This window comes from Physeter macrocephalus, chromosome 1 (genome assembly GCF_002837175.3).
Source record: "Physeter macrocephalus isolate SW-GA chromosome 1, ASM283717v5, whole genome shotgun sequence".
NCBI lineage: Eukaryota > Metazoa > Chordata > Mammalia > Artiodactyla > Physeteridae > Physeter > Physeter macrocephalus.
In genome coordinates this window covers 55336343-55357675 of record NC_041214.2, presented here as the reverse complement: position 1 = coordinate 55357675, position 21333 = coordinate 55336343, and the positions used below count along the sequence as shown (strand labels likewise).

The 21333-nt window shown below is 41.0% G+C and overlaps 1 protein-coding gene across 5 annotated transcripts in view; it reads right to left on the bottom strand.

Annotated features, from left to right (window-relative positions):
* The window catches only part of PPM1L (protein phosphatase, Mg2+/Mn2+ dependent 1L), a 353976-nt gene that overhangs the window by 285005 nt on the left and 47638 nt on the right, over positions 1-21333 (bottom strand). Inside the window, exon 1 of one of the 5 annotated variants that reach the window (XM_055082405.1) lies at positions 1910-1920. The exons of the other annotated variants lie outside the window; for them this stretch is intronic. The gene's annotated coding sequence lies outside the window, so the exon portion shown is untranslated. Of the gene's footprint in view, positions 1-1909; positions 1921-21333 lie in introns of those variants that run through there. 5 annotated transcript variants of the gene reach the window in all.

Below are 21333 nucleotides of genomic sequence, written 5' to 3'. Positions count from 1 at the left end.
TTTGATAAAGGAGGCAAGAATATACAATGGAGAAAAGACAGCCTCTTCAATAAGTGGTGCTGGGAAAACTGGACAGCTACATGTAAAAGAATGAAATTAGAACACTCCCTAACACCATATACAAAAATAAACTCAAAATGGATTAAAGACCTAAATGTAAGGCCAGACACTATCAAACTCTTAGAGGAAAACATACGCGGAACACTACATGACATAAATCACAGCAAGATCCTTTCTGACTCACCTCTTAGAGAACAGGAAATAAAAACAAAAATAAACAAATGGGACCTAATGAAACTTAAAAGCTTTTGCACAGCAAAGGAAACCATAAACAAGACAAAAAGACAACCCTCAGAATGGGAGAAAATATTTGCAAATGAAGCAACTGTAAGTGTATTCTCTAAAACATAAATAAATAAAAACTCTGATGTAACAGCCCAGGGAGTAGATGTTGATCCTGTTAGCATGCACCAGCTTTCTAAAATTAGAACTACCATATGACCCAGCAATCCCACTACGAGGCATATACCTGGAGAAAAGCATAATTCAAAAAGAGTCATATACCACAATGTTCATTGCAGCACTATTTACAATAGCCAGGACATGGAAGCAACCTAAGTGTCCATCGACAGATGAATGGATAAAGAATATGTGGCATATATATTCAATGGAATATTACTCATCCATTAAAAGAAATGAAATTGAGTTATTTGTAGTGAGGTGGATGGACCTAGAGACTGTCATACAGAGTGAAGTAAGTCAGAAAGAGAAAACCAAATACTGTATGCTAACACATATATATATGGAAACTAAAAAAAAAAATGGTACTGAAGAACCTAGGGGCAGGACAGGAATAAAGACGCAGACGTAGAGAACGGACTTGAGGACACAGGGAGGGGAAAGGGTAAGCTGGGAAACTGATTCACTTTTTTATAAAGCAGAAACTAACACACCATTGTAAAGCAATTATACTGCAATAAAGATGTTTAAAAATAAATAAAGGAGGGCAATATACACTACCAAATGTAAAACAGATAGCTAGTGGGAAGCAGCCACACAGCACAGGGAGATCAGCTCGGTGCTTTGTGACCACCTAACAGAAACTAACACAACAATGTAAAGCAATTATACTTCAAGAAAGATGTCAAAATTTTAAAAAAGAAAAAAAAGCCCAGAGACTATGGGATGAATACAGGCTTTGCAGCCAGAGGACCGCATTTCTAATTCCACCTTTGCCTCTTTATTCCTAAAGCTATCAAGGGAATTAAATAAATTACATAGGTAATATATTTTGTGCAGTACCAGACACCTAGTAAGCGCTCCATAAATAACAATACTGTAACCATTAAAAGAAGGCACATTGAATACGTAATTCATTTTGTACCCTCCCGAAATTCTTCAACAATGCTGGAATCCAAATGAATACTTAAGTCTATAGTCTACCTCCACCAAGTGGGTCTTATGACTCATTTCTTATGCTATATTAAATGACTCTATATAATGTCACTAAACCACACATCTCAGTGTACATTAGAAAGTTCCATATTTAAAAAATTCTTATAACATAAAAGAATAAATTTAGACCAATGGAAATTGAGCAATTTGTCTGAAATCAGACCTATTAAAGACTGGTTTAGAATCTTGGACTCACAGAATATAATTTTAGACTCAGTGCTACCATCTACCATAATTATGGTACTCGGTTTATACTATGGTACGTTTCTTTTCAGCTGCTGTTCAACTTTGCCACCAAGGTTGTTAAACACCAATATATCTATCACTTTTGATCACACTCTAAATATCAAGGCAAGACTTCTGGCAGCTCACCAAAAGAGACAGGGTAACAGAAGTTAGAACTGTGCACAAGTAAGACAAAGGAAGGCTTGTTTTTTCTTCTCCCAAAACATACCGGAAGATACCATCAAATGAGAGCAGAAGAAAGCAGTCTGACAAGACCAGTGGAAGCTGAAAGGCAAAAAGAATCAGATTTTTAATAGTAAAACTGTTGCATTTCTCTGTGGGCTATAATTTTCAGAGTTTAAAAAACTACCAATTGATTATTTTAGTCAATATTTTGATGTACAAGAAAAGCTACTAAATGGGATAAGGAGTTGAAAGAATTGTAGGGCAGTGAGCTCAATAACTCAGTTGAACATTAGATCAAAGGCATTTCAGTTTACTAGAGCTATGTTGCAAAGGCTTACGTAGGTAGACAAAGGCTTTCAAATAAATATACTGTCCCAGCGGTCTGCGTGAAGCACTAATTTTATACAAAACATATCCTGGATTATTCTTCTTCTTAAGCTTAATAGTTTCAACTTCACCACCAACCGTTCTTAAGCTGCAGTTTTGTCTTTGCTCCATAACCTTTCCTTTGTGTTGCATATTACTCTTGAAGATTTCCTAACTCTTTGCCAAATCCAGTTCGCTTTGCCATCTTTGCAGCATCTGGCAATATTAAACTTTTTCTTCAAACTCTTTCCTCCTTGAACTTCCCTGACTTGTACATTCTGGTTTTCTCATACTACGATTCCATCTCTCTTTAAATATTCCTTTTCCTTCCATCTGCTGACTATTCCTTGATGAACAGACTGCATTCCATGATTTTAACCAACAACTCTACACAGTTGGTTCTCAAATCTCGGGTTCCAGTCCCTGTTTCTACCACCCATTCCAGGCTACAGCCAATAAGAGACACTCATCTGGCCAACTGTCTCCTGAACCTAAATACTTAGTCTAAACCTGAACTCTCTCTTCCAAACCATGCCCCTCCCTCACTCAAACCAACTTCCTTTCTCAACTTCCTGGTCTTCCTCAATGGCACCACAGCTCTCTCAGTTACTAAGACACAGATATTTAGAGACACCTCTGCCTCTATGTCTACTTCAGTCCATTAAGGTATTGAAGTCTTTACTTATAGAACCAAAATTAGAACATGATCTACAAAAATAAGAAAAGTGCCACCACAGAAGTAAAGCAATTAAAGAAAAACAGTTTGAATATTAAAATATTGGGATTTCCCCCAAATTACTACAGTTTGAGGAACAGAATATCTGAAGTACACGCTATGTAAAAATCTTGATGTATGGTTATCATACACGTCCAATGACTGTCACCCCTATTTTAGCAATTCTTGTCTTCACAGCCATCTCTTCCTCTTTACTAACCAACACCACTGCTCTAGTTCAGGCTTTCATGACCTCCCACCTCAATAAGTCTTGCCCTTCTTCCAATCCATTCTGCCCAACAACCTCTGACATCAATCAGTGCCTAATATTTATTATGCTATTCACTTACCCGAAGACCATCAACAACTCCTCAAGCTCCTCAGTCTGGCATATAACTGTATATCCCCCTCCTGGTGGTGGGGTCAGGGAGCTCTTCCACTTCAGATATATCCTCACAGTTCACAGTTCTCATGCAGGTATGAGATCAAGAAATAACTGGTAAATTCAACTCACATCTACAATTTCCTTTTCATTTTCTTTCTCTCCTATTTTCCTCTTCGTAACTTTTCTTTTCCACTACTTTCTTGTAGTTAATTTCTTTTTCACCTCCTTCTCTATGCTGATGGCTCCAACTGGAATTTCTAATCCCTAGAAACGCTAAGAACTAAAAAGATTATCAATAATTGTTTTAATCAATAGTTAATAAGAAAGACTCAGAACAGAACGGAAAGCAGAAGGAAGAAAATCTTAGCTCTGGAATAATTGTGTTCCCCAGGTTCTCATTAAAATTCTAAAACAAAGTCAGGAGTGAGGCTATAAAGCTCTCAGATCTGACAATGGAGGCCTCTTTGAGGATGAATGGAATGGCTTGCTGCCCTTTTATTCAGGAATACAGGGTAGCATGAACATAACACTTCTCATAGTTTTCTAGATTTTCCCCTATCTCTCATCAGAAGCTAGACAGAGCCCTGGGCTTTCCTCTGGTATAGATATATATCATATGGAAAAGAACTCAATATAAAATTAAGCAATCTTGGGAAATGTATACACTATCTTCCTCTCTCCCATCAAACCAAGGATATCTTGTCCTTACAGAGCCTGTAATTAGTTGGGGTTGGGTTAAAAAAAAACCTTCTCTGCCTTTTTTTTTTTTTTTTTTTTTTCTTTTGTGGTACGTGGGCCTCTCACTGTTGTGACCTCTCCCGTTGTGGAGCACAGGCTCCGGACGCACAGGCTCAGTGGCCATGGCTCACAGGCCCAGCCGCTCCGCGGCATGTGGGATCTTCCCTGACCGGGGCACGAACCCGTGTCCCCTGCATCGGCAGGCGGATTCTCAACCACTGCGCCACCAGGGAAGCCCTTCTCTGCCTTTCTTAAATCTCAAATTTTAACTGCATTTTCTTAGGCCAAATTTACATCTTCAAAGGAAAGTGAGTTTTCTTTCCCTCTTTATAAAATGCTCCGTTTTTCACAGAAGAGAAATACAACAATTCTCACTGTACTCACAAATATTTAAAGTCCCAATCAAAAGTCTGTGGGTTCACCTAAAAATGAAATTGCTGTTCACTGCAGATATACTCACATATACACACAATTCTTTCTCCTTGTCCCTGATACTTTTTACTCTAAAGAAGGAGAAATCAGTTTATTGACACCTAGGTATTTTAAAACTTCTCCCTTCCTCTGTCTCTCCCTTCACTGAAGGAAAAACTGGGGGCTCTGTGCAAAAGGGAAGGTCATTTGTATTCCAACAGCATATTTCTGTGAGAATGCAAAGAGTAGAGGAGGAGTAAAAGATGACGTCCAGGTAACAGAAAGGGAGTGTTTACATTTAGGATTTCTCTTCCTTTCAGTTCTTGGCATTTAACTTAAACACACTCTCCTTGCTAGGGAAAAAGGGCCCAAAATAATTATAACCTTTCACGCCTCCAGTATCTGTCCACAGGGTTCAGTGTATGCCCTGCCCTGGGCAAAATGTATAATGTTTGGTTTGTTTTAGCAAAAGTCTTTTTTCTGCATTCTTCATCCTTCCCTTTCTCCTTGATTATAACTATATCTCCCAGAAATCTGGTGCTTTCTGCACAGGACCTGGGGAATAATTTCTAATGGTAAAATGGCAGATATTATATTATGACGTTATAAGACCAGTTATTCATTGAACAAATGTTTATTAAGCACCCATTATGGACAACTTGGACCTTCCTCAAAATGTCAGTCATTGTTCCTGGGAGAGAAAGGTTCTGTAATCAAAAGGTTGTATTGTTTTTTTTTAACATTGGATTAAGCAGGTTTCTCAGAACGTTTAATATGCTAATGAACACCTGGGACTCTTTAAGAGGCCATTCTGGCATGCAGGGGCTCCCAGATTTACTGACCAGCACTACTTTTATTGAACACCTATTTGCAGCTCTGCAAAATGGTTTGGGAAAAGTTGTGCTTGGAGACTTCAGGGAAGGCAGAGAGCATCTACACTGGAGTAGCAGATTTAGAAATAGCCTCATGGAGGACCATTTGAGCCAGGTCCTGAAGGATGGGTAAAATGTGACTGCACAGAAATGGGAATAGGATGCCAAGTGCGGGGAAGCCCTGAGCAGTGCCCCTCTGGTCACTCCCTTTGGGTCATCTACCCACTTCGCTTGGGCTGAAGCTAGTCTGCCCTGTCCCGCACCCCAGGCTGAGGGAGTGTCTATTGCTCAGAGCCCACCAGGCCCCAGACACCCAGACAGGCATGAAGACCCAGCTCTGAGGAGGAGAGGAAGGCAATGAAATGTGAAGGTGGAAGGTTGTGAGTTTACTTCTCATCCCTCCCCGACATCCTTCCAAAGATTTCCTTATTTTAACTCTATTCTGGTCTAAGCAAGTTAATATATCTTGCCAGTTAGTTTTTAAAATATAAAATCCTTGAGAATAATAAACCTTTACTTTCCTTTGTATCTCTAAACAAAATTTCTCAAATGTGTAAACTATACTATTGCCCCGTTTTATTTGTTTCAGATGTAGAGAGCTGTATGGCAAGCTGTCAAAAATTATTGCTTTCCAGAATAAAGTAGATGTATAGTGTGTGCAGATTGCTCCATTGACTCAAATTCACTCCCTTCACTTCTGACTCTCTAAGGCAAAGGTCATTAGAGAATAATATTTTTGAATTTAAAAATAAAAATGTGTGACTTAAATGCAGGCATGAAGCTAAACCAATGGGCTGCTACAGAAGTGTGAGGGGGTAGGGAGTATTGTTAGTGTTTGTACAACTGTGCCAAAAAAAATTGTTTTTATCTGATTTTAAACGCAATGCCTATTTATCATTCAAAAAAAAATAAGCAACAACAACTTAGAAATGTAAAAAAGCCAAAGAAGAAAATTAAAACTACCAAGAGATAACTTCTATTTAATAATTTCTTTACAACTGAATTCTGGTAATTTAAAATAGACTTTTAAAATTATGGTACAATACACATAACAAGAAATTTACTCTCTTAACCAATTTTAAGTGTACAGTTTAGTGGCATTAAGTACATAAACTAGATTTTGATGTCCAGAAAACTTGGGTTTCTCAAGCCGTTTCAGGGAAAAAAAAGCCATTTGGCCCTTAAACAACAACAAAACGCTATTTATTAACACTACATAAGGGGATAAAAGGGATATCCTTACAGAATATTTAAGTAACATCTTAATAAAGCCATTCTGTCCTTGAAGGAAAAATGCTACATAAATAAAAGGCATTATAAACATGATCTACTTTCTCCTAAGGTTGGCAGGGACTTTCTCACATTCGCGTTTCTTCACTTCCTGCCAAACACAGCTGTGTGCTACAGGTGCAGAACCCTAATTTAGCATTTGCTACCTGTAACCAGAGTGTTAGAAATCCTGGCCAGCAGCCCCATCACCGACGTCACACGCTAAGCACACCTCTAAGGCCACACTTGCCAAGCAGCCCCACCCTTCCAGGAAAAGGGGAACAGCCTGATCTTTGCACACCCTCTTGGTTACACTGCTCAGAATCTCACAGATTGAGTGCAGTTCTCCAAACTTGTCCTTGGAATATCAAGCAATGTATAACTACACAATCAGAGAACCTCTCGGCCCCTATCATTTCAAAACAGCAAGCATAAAGAAGACTTTTTCTAAAACCACACCCACAACTTCAGCCTCCACTGAAAGGTACCCAGGCACTCTCTTCCCAGAATGCAATGCTTCTGAGTCTTCCTGGTATAAAACAGAGATGTCATCTATTTCATTTTATGAAGAAAGAAAAAGGAATGACAGTTTGAGTCCCCCGCCTGATATCACTTGGAAATCAGTGACAACTTAGGAAAGGGACAGTTACGGATCATATTCTTTTTGACCCAATTAATGGACACACTGTCCTTAAGGAAAAGCAGGAGGAGAGAAGAAGGAAGAAAGAACAGTTCTTGGCCACAAATCACCATCAAAGGCTCAAATGTTCACACATATTTGGCTAAGTGCCCAATGCTTAGACTCAAAGACACAAACATCTTTGGGCAGCTGAAGGGCATGGAAGGCACCAAAGTAGAGAGCTGAGAGAAAAGTGTCCTCCACCAGGTCTGAAGCAGGGACAAGCTTAGGGAAAGCAACAGCAATACCACAGTCCAGGGGAAGCTGCTTTGGGATTGAAGGGAGAAGGTGATGCCCACCCAGTGCCACACCAAGTGCCTGGAACGTCCAGTTTGCCCATTTGTAGACAAGCCTGCTGCATTCTTTTTACAGGTCTTCACGGGCTTTACAGATGGTCGAGAATTATTGTTTGCTATGATCCTACTAAGTGCAAGGGTGGCGTTACAACACCCTGGGGAAGCTGAGGCTTAGAGGAGTAAAGTAACTCTCCTGAGGTTCTCAGGTAGAAAGTCACACAGCCAGGATTCAGAACCAGGTCTGCCCGGCTCTGAAGCCCACACCTTTTCCACTCTTCCACTGTGCTGACCTCACGGAGGACACAGGTTAGGACGTTCAACTGAAGCTCATAAAGAGAAATATCTTATTCATAATACATTAAAACAGGAGTTGGCAAATAGAAAAAACTCACTTTTGTTTTCTCTTACAACCCTTTAAAAACATTAAAAGAAAAAAAATTCTTGGCTCATAAGGCTGTGCAAAAACTGGCTATAGGCCCAGTTTACCAACCCCTGGGTTAGAAGACATGGTCCAAGCAAAGCTCAGTGATTCTGATGGATGAGAACTGTATCACTGATTCAATCTCTTGATTTACCTAGGCACTTTTCACTTCAGAATGGGGAGAAAAAGAGAAGGCTAGAAGATCAGTACTCAATCTATTGTCACTTCTTATACATTCCATTATTAAGTGTAAGGAATAGCGGTCCCTTACATAGACTCCTTCACTAGAATGGTTTTAGAAGCTATCCAGCATTCATTTCATTTATCTCCTCATTCTGTTTCCACGCTTTTGCATATTCCAACTTAGGCATTAATCTGTCACTGAGAATCAATGCTTTCTGCAGTCTAATTAAAAGTGACTATTTCAGAGGGCCATAACATAATGAACAGAAACCTAGGGAGATTCGAGTTGACCAGCATCGGCAGGCGGACCGTCAACCACTGCGCCACCAGGGAAGCCCTATTGTCACTTCTTATACATTCCATTATTAAGTGTAAGGAATAGCGGTCCCTTACATAGACTCCTTCACTAGAATGGTTTTAGAAGCTATCCAGCATTCATTTCATTTATCTCCTCATTCTGTTTCCACGCTTTTGCATATTCCAACTTAGGCATTAATCTGTCACTGAGAATCAATGCTTTCTGCAGTCTAATTAAAAGTGACTATTTCAGAGGGCCATAACATAATGAACAGAAACCTAGGGAGATTCGAGTTGACCATGGGCTCTTTCAGTATGATCAAAGACCTCTCTGGGGTTCTGCTATTTGAAATTATAGAAAATATTTTCCATTCACTTTATGACACTTGTAAAACAGGCTTTTGAACACTCCCTGCAACTTGCAATAATCATCAAGTCAACCTAACAGATGTTGCAAACTGGATCCAGTTCATCAACACTAGAGCACATAATGAGATGCATTTTAAATGACATTCAGATTTCACTATGCAAGCGAAAATAATCTACAATTTATGACCTCCTTAATATTCTCGTTAGATACTAAAACTTGCATCAAGGATTTGCTCTCAGACCTTCCTTAAGCATACACTAGCCATGTGCCTGGTCAGTTGTTGGCTGGCCGACCTCTGCCTTGGTCTGGGCGCTACAACTTTAGTGCCAGGTCCAAGTGTCTCTGGTTAAAGTATGTTCAACTCTGCTGATTCATGCCCAGCTGCTTGGTAGCTACAGAGTGGAAACAGAAGATGGCCACCAGAGATCAACTCAATAGCAACAAATGTTATTTTCACTGCTGAGCTAAACATGTTGGTAACCAGAAGACTCCAGATTCCAAAGGCCAGGGCCTAATTTCATAAGTCTGCATGTAGAACCACACAGCCTATCCTACAGGTAAATGTATACAGCCCAATTTTGATCACAGGAACAGCCAGCAAACCAGGACAGGAGTGAGAGCAATAAAAGCAGCTCCCGTCTTGAAGTTTGCCCCTTTTGTCCAATTGAATAATTCCCTCTTATGAAACCCAGTGACAGTCAGGAAAAAGACCTGGCCCAAGACCTACTAACACAGATTAAAACAAGACTGGAAAAAAGTGACCCACTGCAAAAGCCAATTAATTACAAGATGCAATGAAACAAGGAAAGTGCTTCCTTGTCTACAAAGCACATGGAAACCTCAGTCATGATGAAGACTCCACTCCCAGCACCTAAGGGCTTGGAAGTGTGCATTTTACATACAGTATATCATATAATCATCATTAACTTGTAAGATAGGAAATAGCACCCCCATTTTACAGATGAAGAACTGAGGCTGGAAGAAACACAGCCAAGATCACACAAGTAAGAGGGCCAGGCCAGGGATTCAAACTGGGTCTGTCTGGGATCAAACTCGCCCTTTCATTTCATCAGGCTTGTTCTCCCACAGGAAAAATAACAAAGCTGAGCATGGAATAGAGAACATGGAACATGGAATAGAGAACATTTAGGAGTTATACAGGCAAGTGGTATTAGTAAGCAGCAGGGCTCCAAGCTCAGGCCAGGACTCTACCATTCCATGGGAGAGATGGCAAAAGCAAGCCAGGATGCGAGGGCCATAGCCGCAAACAACGTCATATTTGGCACCAACCATCTTCCCAAAGTCAGTTCCCAATACCCAGCACTGTCAACATGAAGCTAGAAACCAAGTAGAAAGTGCAGAGAGCTGGGACTCAGAGCCATGGGAGTCACCTGTCTGGAAAGGTAACATGGACCCCACCAACCGAGAGGCTGAAGCTGTTTAAGTACTGTCTGTCTTGGCTCCAGGTTGGTCCGGGAACTAACGCTGAGCCTTCAGGTGAGAAACTCAAGATGGAGAGGAAGACGGACAGGGCAGGGGTTATGACATAGGACTGGCAATTTTTACCTCAGGACCATGGCAAATCCAATCAACTTTCCTTTCATTTCTTCACGTCAATGACCTTCGCAGAAGGCCAAGTCTCTACGATCAAAAGAACAGAAGGGGACTTTCCTGGCGGTCCAGTGGTTAAGACTCCACGCTTCCACTGCAGGGGGCACAGGTTAGATCCCTGGTTGGGGAACTAAGATCCCGCGGCGGCACGCAGCCAAAAAAAGAACAGAGGGAATCAGGATAATGATCTAAGCAAACTAAAAAAAAAAAAAAAAAAAAAGTATTTTGCCAGAATTAGATCAGAATTTTATATTTCCCAACACCAGCCCCGTGCTGGCAGAGCCAGGCCTCGGGAGCTGATTCCGAGAGAACCCTGGTGCCAGGCACACCAACATCAGCAGCTAGCATCCCCTCCCCGCCCGCCCTTGCTACCAGCACTCTCACCCTTCTGCGGGCTACTGCCACATTTCCTACCCAAGTCATCCAATCAAACGTATAAAGCCAGTCCTGAATTGCGGGAGGTGGAAGGCAAGGAAGCTGGGAGCAGGGGTGGTGAGAAGGGAAGGTGTCCAGGAAGGCAAGATAACCTTCCTCTTCTCTCCAGAAAAAAGCTACTCTACAAATACAGGGGGGAAGGAAGGGGCAGGATTTCAAAATTCAACCCGATTCACTAGGCTACGACTGAGCAGAGATCCAGCTGAGTGCACTGGGCTGACTAGATGATTAATCAGTCCCCTTCTCTGCTCTGTGACGGAAGCCACTGTCTCGACTTGTAATTACATCCCAGGTGTCCTCAGGCACCTGAAGGTGACAGCCAGGCCTGGCAGAGCTTCGGGTCTGGCCCTTCTGGCCTGGCTGCCTCTCTCTCCAGGTCAAGCGACACCACTTCTACAGGCCTGAGAATAAGTCAGCCGGGGTCAAGGGTGGGGCTGGAAGGTGAGGTCAAAGGTCCTCAGGCAGCCCCACTAACCTGACTCTATCCCGTTAATAGATTCCTGCATCTCTCCAGAAGCCCATCACCCCACTCACTCCTCCCACAAGGAGGAGAATCCCAGCAAAGGGAGAGGGGAACAACCAGATCCCTACCCTCTACCCTCAGCCCAAAGAGGGAAACAGAATTGAACAGAAAATCTTTAGAACATCTAAAATCCTACACCAATCAAGTGCAATTGCTGGATTCAATCTAGATAAATCAGCTTTGGCAGTGAGATAAATGGGCAGTTTGAAAAAGATCATTTGCTTCAGATACAAAAGATTAATTGGAAGAGATATTTTTTTGATCATAGAGATAAAAGAAATCTCAACAAGTTATCTGGTCAGACAGGCAGTAGTCAATCTTCTTCATAAAGCTCTCCTAGAAAAGAAATCACACGGTTAATACCACTATCTAACAGCCTTTGTAAACAAGAAATGATTCTTTAGGCATAAATCTCTAAAACTGCTTTAACTTTACACCAAATGCCTACTACTTCATTCTCAATAGAAACAAAAGATACTATCCTCAAAAAAGTATCCATACAGAATTTTTTTTACCTCAGTCTATTCTTCTCCAAAATAAAGACATACCAATTTATAAACGTTTCCTCAATTCTTTCACTATTTTCTTTTTTTTTTTCCTGAACCCTCTCCAAACTAATTATGAGCTCAGGACTGATCATTTAATTGTTAGACAATACAGCTGGTGATAGTTTTCACCAAGTTAAAATGGTTTTTATCTCAAGTGTGTTTTCCATGCAACACCAGTTAATGTTTTGTTTTTGTCTATTTTCCAACTAGATGTCCCAATATAAAATAAGGAAGAATATGCAGAAAAGAGAAGCAGCTGGTGTTGAAAACTCAACAAACGCCTAAGCTAATTTACAGAGTGACTGAAAAATAATCCACTTGAATCTTAAATCAAAATGCAGTAAGGTGGACAATGGCACATGACTACACAACATAAACTACCAAAATTATAAAAACTGTTAATGTACTGCAATAACGTTGCTGCTTAGCCGTTTGTCACCATTACAGCTTGCAGAATTATTTCACTGCTGCAGGAGAAACTGATTTTTTGAAGACAGGCCCTGATTTGTTTAAACACCTATTTGCTACCACAGTTAAATAAAAATGTTCATCGCAGGTGGACATTCCTAAAATCATCGTGAGATGTTCTGAGCCAAAACTAAACATCATGGCAAATTGCTTTTCTTAGTCACATGTATTAGACCAGTTTCTCTCAACCTTGGCTGCATGCCGGAATCACCTGAGGAGCTTTAAAAACTACTCATGCCTGAGCCCCACCCTCAGAGATTCTGATGTAATTGGCCTGACATTTTTTAGAGCTCTCCAGGTGATTCTAATATGTGGGTAAGGCAGAGAACCACTGCCTTAGACAATATTAAACATATCAATTAAAAATAATGTATTACAAGCTTACTGTATGCCAAGAATTGTGAGTTACTGAGTAAAAGGAAAAGTGTAGGACAGACCCTGCCCTCAAGACCCCCAGTTTAAGGGGGAAAAAGACATGTAACTCAACAGTTACCACAGAGTGTGCTAAGTGCTATGACCAAGGAGCAGAGAGCAGTGAAGGGAACCCAGCAGCAGGGTATCTAACACAACCAGGCAGAGAGGGAGCGGTGTCAGGGGCAGCTTCTCTGATACCACGATCAGGCTGGGTCGGCCAGAAGAAGAAAGTGTGGAAAGGCATCTCAGGAAGAGTGACCAGAATGAGCAAATACCCAGAAGCTGGAGTGTGCGGCTCTCTCCTTGGAGCTCTGCATTTGGTTCTTTACAGGTGAGGCAGAGGGTGGATGTGAATACGAGAGGGAAATGAGGCTGGAGGGGTTTTCCAAGGTGCCAAGAGGCCCCCAACTGGTAATGTGAATGGACCAAGTAGTCTGAGTGTAAGGCAACAGTTGGTGTAGCACCGGGCCCAACCCAAGGCAGAGCAGGGAGGTGGGGGGAAGGGGGCGTGCAGGGAGGAATGGCTGCTGCTTCTTAGCTCCAGTCAATGTGAGAATAAAAGCTCAATATTGACACATCTTCCAGATTTTCAAGGGATGCCAAGAATCTGGTCCTTAAGTGAAATCTGCAGGTTTTAAAACATGGAGCAGGAGAAATAAACAAGTCTGCAGGCCAGATACTGCTCACAGAGCTGAAGGTATGGGCCATACCTTTTCACTACATTATGTAAAATTACTTAAGGATTTTAAAGGGGTGAAGCCAGCAGTATCCAATTTAGGTTCAAATACATTTTTAAACGTGAAATTGAACTGCAGTGTTGCAGACAGCAATCTGATAAGTCCAATCGCATAAAGCTTTCACCCCACAGTAATGCTAGTCAAGGTGCCACTGTTCTGAAATTAGGCCCCTACTTTTTCATTTTTCAGATTCAATACAGGACCTTCTTACTTTTCACTGTAGAGAGAAAAAATCTGGTAAATATTAAGACCACACTTATTAGGATTCAAGGTAGTGTAAATTATAGTCAGATCTAAATTACACATGCAGCTGGAGTACAGAGGTGGTAATCGAAAATCACAGATGATCTGCCACGCTGGGCTAGGGCTCTAGGTCCCAGGCAGGGATCCTCTGTAGGCTGGGAACACAGCCAGCTGTCCAAGCAGGACAGCCTGACAGGAGGGAGTGGAAAACCCAGATGCCAGGAGAAGGTCACCCAGTCCCCAGAGAGGACTTTGCTTCCTTCATTTGGGCACCACCTCGACCTCCTCCCCAAAGTCAATTTTGCAAATGTAAGGGAAGAGGCAGATCCCTTACACAGGGTGATCAATTGTCAAATACTGTAAGGGCCAAATGCAAACAGGAATTCTCCACACTCTTAGTATCCATTTAAAGTCACAAGGCAAAAGCTCCATGCGTAGCAAACAGAGCACTCATAGAAGATTCTCAAAAAATCTATAAAAAGGCACTTGGCTTAAATGTCCCAAAGGTACATTTCACAAACATAGTTGTCTATAAACAAAATTAGGAAGTGAGAACATTTGTATGACCTTATAGATTTTTAGGAAAAAAAATCCTAAATCAAAAACTGGGCAGTGGTAAGAACACATCACAGACACATGGCTACAAGTGATTCTCAAATCAAATAAATGGACAGAAGTGCTGTCCAAAGAAAGACAGACTGTTTATCTAGTAAAATGCTGTTTGATGTTTTTCCTTCAGGTTTTAACAAAAAGAGAAAACAAAACGTATCATTACCATGTCTGGTAAAATGCCTGTAGTCTCTGCATGTCATTTCTAATTTTAGATATGGAAATGGGATTCTCTCAGGCATTCTGACTTCCAAAGAGCGGTTGCTGAACTGTGAGATATTAGAATCTCTGAAAGCTTGGAAGTTACACAATAACATTTATAATTCAGCAAAAACAATGGTCCTTTCTTTCACAAGGAAGAGGCTGTTTAAAGTTATATTACATTTAACAATCTCTACACTGTCTCTCAAGCATTTTTTAAAGATTAAATGTTACAAAAACTCATAAAAGACCTCTAAAGGCAGAGAAGGGGAAATACCTTTAACTATGAAGACTCAAAACTTAATTTGAAAAATTGTTCTCCATCCATCAATTGTCATGCACAATTAAACAGCTAAATAAAGAAATCATAGCAGTAAAATCATTAGAAGAGTTTCTTTTTTCAGCAAGAAAATAGTCACCTTAGTGAACCCATAAAGCATGTATTAGAATGTATTATGTTAGAATGTATCAATAACATGAACACTTCATTAAGTCCTATCTAAACACATCCAACATACAATTTTAATTTTTTCCTTGACCTAGAAACTAATATTTGTGCAAAGTTTTACCAGTGGTTTCTTTAAAATATGACACAAGTCCTTAATTTCAGAAGTTGTTATTCAAAGACGATGTAACTTTGATTAAACAAATCATCAGATGCTGAAATAGGGATGGTCCTTCCAAGGAGATGGGCCTAGATTAATGACACCACGTAGGGAAGAAGGAAAATGGACTGTATGAGTATATGACTGCCTACTGGGGGAGGAAGGGGGACATACAAACAAACATACCTCTTTCTACTGGATTAGCTTTTGAGAGCAGCCTAAATTTCCCCTTTGCATATTTTACACTCAAGGGTTCAGTTATCACTTTAATGCTGCAGCCAGACCAGCTGGCCAGCACTGTTTCTTCCATTTTCACCTGTTTGGGCTTACTGAAAACTCTAGGAATCTTGCAGTTAATCCATGAGAGGATTTTGCAACTCTAATAGAGTCAGTGTTCTACCTCCAAAGGGCCTGTACAATCACACCAGTGGTATGAGTAGTGAGATTTTTTTTAATTATGCTTTTTTTTTAACCAAAACTCTGTATTTGTTTCTTAAAAAAAAATAACTTTTTAAAACTGCTTTGCCCCAGGAGGACTATTGCTTTTGCCTAGACAAAAGTGAGATTTAAACTCAGGTCTCTGTGACTTTCCAAAGCCCATACTATACCATTACTGTCTTTCTATCATACCACACTGTCTTCTAGTGTGACTTTATTAGGCATATTTAGAATTTACAATATAAATAATGTATGCATATATTTGTATACATATGCATGTTTTCCTAAATACATCTGCCACTTACTTGCTCCTCCATAGGAATACTGAGGGCTGAATGAGAACTGGGCTCCATAAACAGTCATGCTCTTCCCAACACCTAGTTACCTACCTTTTAAAATGAAAGAATCTGGGCTTCCCTGGTGGCGCAGCAGTTAAGAATCCACCTGCCAATGCAGGGGACACGGGTTCGAGCCCTGGTCCGGGAAGATCCCACATGCTGCAGAGCAGCTAGGCCCGGGGGCTACAACTACTGAGCCTGTGCTCTAGAGCCCGCAAGCCACAGCTACTGAGCCCCCGTGCCACAACTACTGAAGCCTGCACACCTGGAGTCCGTGCTCCACAACAAGAGAAGCCACTGCAACAAGAAGCCCATCAACACAACTAGAGAAAGCCCACACACAGCAACGAAGACCCAACACAGCCAAAAATAAATAAATAAAATAAATTTTTTTAAAAAAAATATTCCAATGAATGAAACATACCAAATGTCAGTAATAAGCAAGACACATTCCTTTGGGGAAACTGTTAAAAAAAAAAAAATCCAGTCTGTATATGCAAATAAAGCATAAATAAAAAATAAAATAAAATAAAATAAGTGCTTCCCTGGTGGCACAGTGGTTGAGAGTTCGCCTGCCAATGCAGGGCACACGGGTTCGTGCCCCGGTCCGGGAAGATCCCACATGCCGCGAAGCGGCTGGGCCCGTGAGCCATGGCCGCTGAGCCTGCGCGTCCGGAGCCTGTGCTCCGCAACGGGAGAAGTCACAGCAGTGAGAGGCCCGCGTACCGCAAAAAATAAATAAATAAAATAAAATAAAATGAAAGAATCTAATGAAAGATTGCTTACCTGCACAGAATCACATCAGCATCTTTAAACCTCATTTCTGAACTCTCGCTCATAGATTTCTAGCCACTTGCTTAGATGGATGGCATACCACAGCCTAGCCACATGACCACCACACCCTTCTCTCCTAATCACACCACAGGCACTACCACAGACCCCAGAGAACACCTGTAAGATAGGCTGATACCTGGGATCCTCTACCAGAGTGACTGCACCTGGACAAACGTCTTCTTAAGCAGCAGAATACAAAGAAACTTTAAGGGACTAAAAATAACTGCACATGTGGGCAGCTGGGGCAATTATGAACAATAAGATACAAAAAGGCCACAAACCAACTGCCATCTCTGAGGTGCTGGTAGCAAAAGAAGGGTACTGCTTATGATCCCTGCACACAGCACCACAAAGGGGGCGGGGAGACCACCTAAGCTACGCCTCCTGCCCAATCCATAGACTGGCCTCTGTTGTTACCCCTTTTAAGGACCCAAGCAGCTCCTCTCAGGGAGCAAGCAGGGGCACCTGTTTCTTGTTCTCGCTCCCTCATGTTGCAGCATGAGCCCTGATAAAGCCTCACCTGGATTTCTCACCTGGTCTCTTATCAATATCTATTGATTAAAGGGTCCAAGGGCCTGGGTTTGTAACACCTGGGGTGAGTTTGGGGACCCAGGGTAAGAGAAAGTAGGGCAAAACCATGAGGGCAGAGTTGTGAGAAAACTACAGCCTTCCAAAACATTATAGAACCAAAAAGACAAAGATGAGCCTTTCCAATGTAAGAAATCAGTTCAGGGAGGAGGACAAGACATCCTAGGGGGTGCCATCTAAGTAGAGGATGCTGTCTTAATTCCCAGGACAGGACGTCTATGGAGGGGATGCTGGCAGAACACGATGAGACACCAAGGTGCCTTCTGTGAAGGGACAAGGAAAGCACTTCTGAAGCTAAGGATGGGAGGGGACCTAGAGCTTGCTTTCCCAGTGACCAAGGCAATGCATAGAAATAGCTCCAGCCCAGAGTAGACAGTAAAGTAAGAAACTGGAAGGAGAGCTGGAAATGACTATATAAGTTCAAACTATGTGTGACACGGAGCCAATGAGAAGTGAGCAATGTGAATCTATATAATATTCTAATTTGCACAGAAGTCCCCAAGTTCCTGTACATTATAGAGAGTTTAATTATCTCAGGCTGAGACACTGTGCAAGAGGGAAAACACTAAAAGAGAAGTGCACTAGAGGCAGAGGACACTGTTTGGAAAGGAAAAACAAAAACCAAAAAAACACTACAGAAGTCACCTGAGAAAATTCAGGAGCATACAAGTTACCTCAGCACAAACAGCCAGGCAATGCGCTGCTGAGGACGGAGCTGTGCAGAGTTTCATCACATCAACACAAGAACCCCTGGCCACAGGGATCATTTGCTGATGTATAGGAAACTTAGAAAACGTCTATGGTTCTGCTTTAAGCACTCCTCAAGCGAATGGCCAGGAATTGGCAGTCTTCAATGGACAGTGTTCTCCACCCAGGTTGCAGAAATTAAGTATTATTAGTTCTCCAGCACTGCAAGATATAAAATCTATTTACTTAAATTTTGCTTTGCTACTAGTGCAAAATGTCCTTCAAAGCAAAGGTTTTACGTTCATATTCAGAAAAGGTTATTTGGCCCTAAAATGGATAAACCTCCTAGATAAAAATCACCGATGTTTGAGATGATGTAGGTAGGTATGATAAGTAACCTGGTAAATATTTTGCCTTTTCTCTCATCATTACTAAAAGGGAAAAAGAAAGTGCCTTATGAATATTACTTAAACATTCAGTAAATGTCATCAATCCCACACTGAAAGACTTATTTGTAGGTCCATGTTTTCTCAAATAAATTGTGAAAACTGACTTATAGCAAAGTATAACACTCGCTGGATGGGCTTGATACACAGAATAAACAGAAAATTAAAACTGTATGCAGTCTTATTTTTAAAAAACACGGAACTTGTGAACTAGCTTATTTTAAAAAATCTATCTTATCAAAGTTTATTTTAAAAATTGTTTAAACTGCTAATCACTCTTCCTTACCCAAAATAAAAATACAGAAAATATGTGAAAGCCATAGACTGATAAGGATACCAGATATTCCTCTCCTTAGAGTACTTTGTTAACCCAAACGAGTCTAGGTGCAGAATCAGAGGTGAAGCATCAAATAGGGTGGAAATAAAACAGCATCTTAGGTGAGAGTTTTAATACATGGCAAAACACACATCTGGCAAGTGAAACTATCAGCAGAATTGCTAAAATAAAAATGACCACAACTCTGGTTGTTTAAATATTGCATGCTACTCTTTAGGAGTAAACAGAATTTTTTTTTTTTTAATTCAGATTTTTTTTCCCACAATGGCCCACTGGTTTTTGTCCACAAAAGATCTCTTGATACTACTTTAGGTTATTAAGAAAATCTGCCTCAATAGATCATGTATTTTCAGAAAAAAAAAAAAAGTACTGGGATTTTGACAAGCAGCTGAAGGTCACAAAAAATTGATATAAGTAGAACATAGGTCTCTCCCTGTTTTCCCAATCCACCACACAACAGTGACCTACAGACAGGAATGTTAATGATACAATTAAAAGTTCTCTAAAATTAAAACTGTATGAAGGGAAAAAGCCTCAGAAGAAATCATATTTTAATATAAAAACAGTGAAAGTTAAAAATGGTTACCTCTCGGGCTTCCCTGGTGGCACAGTGGTTGCGCGTCCGCCTGCCGATGCAGGGGAACCGGGTTCGCGCCCCGGTCTGGGAGGGTCCCACGTGCCGCGGAGCGGCTGGGCCCGTGAGCCATGGCCGCTGAGCCTGCGCGTCCGGAGCCTGTGCTCCGCAACGGGAGAGGCCACGGCAGAGGGAGGCCCGCATACCACAAAAAAAAAAAAAAAAAAAAATTGGTCACCTCTAAATTGAATAATATTTTGAGGTGGTAACAATGAGACAATTTAAATATTTTAACTATTTTTAAAATCAGTACACATATGTTTTTTCTTGAAAAACTGAAGGAAAATGTAGCATGCATAAAAAATAATATTCAATTATTCATGCAATAAATAATTTGAATAAATAAGTGTTCATTGAGAACCAAATCCAGGCCAAGTATTGTCCTAGGCACTGAGCACAGAGCAATTAACAACGAATCCCTGTCCTTAGGATGTTTATTTTAATGGGGGGAGACAGATAATACAGAAACAAAAATGTGCCAGTAGATGCTGAGTGGCACGGAGGAAAAAAAACAGGGTAAAGGGGAAATACCAGGAAATAGAGGGCAAGTCCTATTTTATATATGATGGTCAGAGAAGGCTTTTCTGATGGGTGACATATGAATAGAGACCTGAAGGAAGGAAGTGAAGGAGTAAGCCATGTGGATATCTGGGAAGCACAGTCCAGGCAAAGGGAATAGCAGATGCAAAGGCCCTGGGGCATGAACATACTTGGGGTGTTTCGAGAAAGGGTAGGCAGGGTGACGGGGGGGGGGGCCTTATTCTGGATTATCCAAAGCATTTAGAATTAACTGGCTTCAGAAGGTAAAGGGTAAGAAAAGCAGGAAGTGAGGGTGAAAAGACAGGAACTACATTTCATTGAGCTCCTACTAAGTGACTGATAAAGGACATTATCTCATTTAACCCACTCCTATTACAGGTGTTGTTACAAATGAGGCACAGAGAAGTTAGGAGACAGCTAGTAAGTGGCAGAACCTAATTTAAATGCAGATCCTTCCAACTCTAAAGTTGAAGTCCTTAATCATTATGCTTCTCTGTTGCCTTGAGACAGCCAAAGGTATCAGCTGTAAAAGGGAGACTCTTCAAACTAACTGAGGTCCCACAAAGAGAAAAGCAAAATTACACAGCTGATACCCATGTGATACTTCTATATGTACATTCTTGTCCGCGTTTATTTCTTCAGATCACACAAAACAAGGCACATAACATGCTAATTGACATAAAAGATACCTTCAAAAACTGAGGATGAAGGATGAATTAGGAATCGAAGTAACAGAGTTGCAGCCCAAAAATACCTGCCACGGAGTCTAGGCAGCTCATTCTACCCCTTTCCCAGGCCCCACCTCTACCTCCAGCCCTTCTGGCAGATGCAACCTCCCAGAAAGAGAGTTATAAATATGGAAATCCAAAAGGAAAAGATGATGGAGGCAAGAGATGCTTGCAGCTTTTCTTTTGCTTTACTCCATTTTTACATAAGGGCACCCATGCAAACACCATATACCTTTGTCTACAACATACATAAGCTGTTCAACGAAAATAGTAGAGATTTATTCCTTTTAGTATTTCCAGACCAGCATTTTCCTCAGCTCCCAGCTTTGAATTAGGAGGAGGCTGAGAGGGGGAAGTCTTTGGTTGCTGGTTGGTTCCCTGATTGAAAAGAAAATATTCCCACTCTCTGCAGTAAATTCAGATTTAGGGGAAAGTAGTAAAGGGATTTCCCTGAGATCGACCTCACTAGTTATTTCTCTAGGGAATGTTTTGCATATAGTT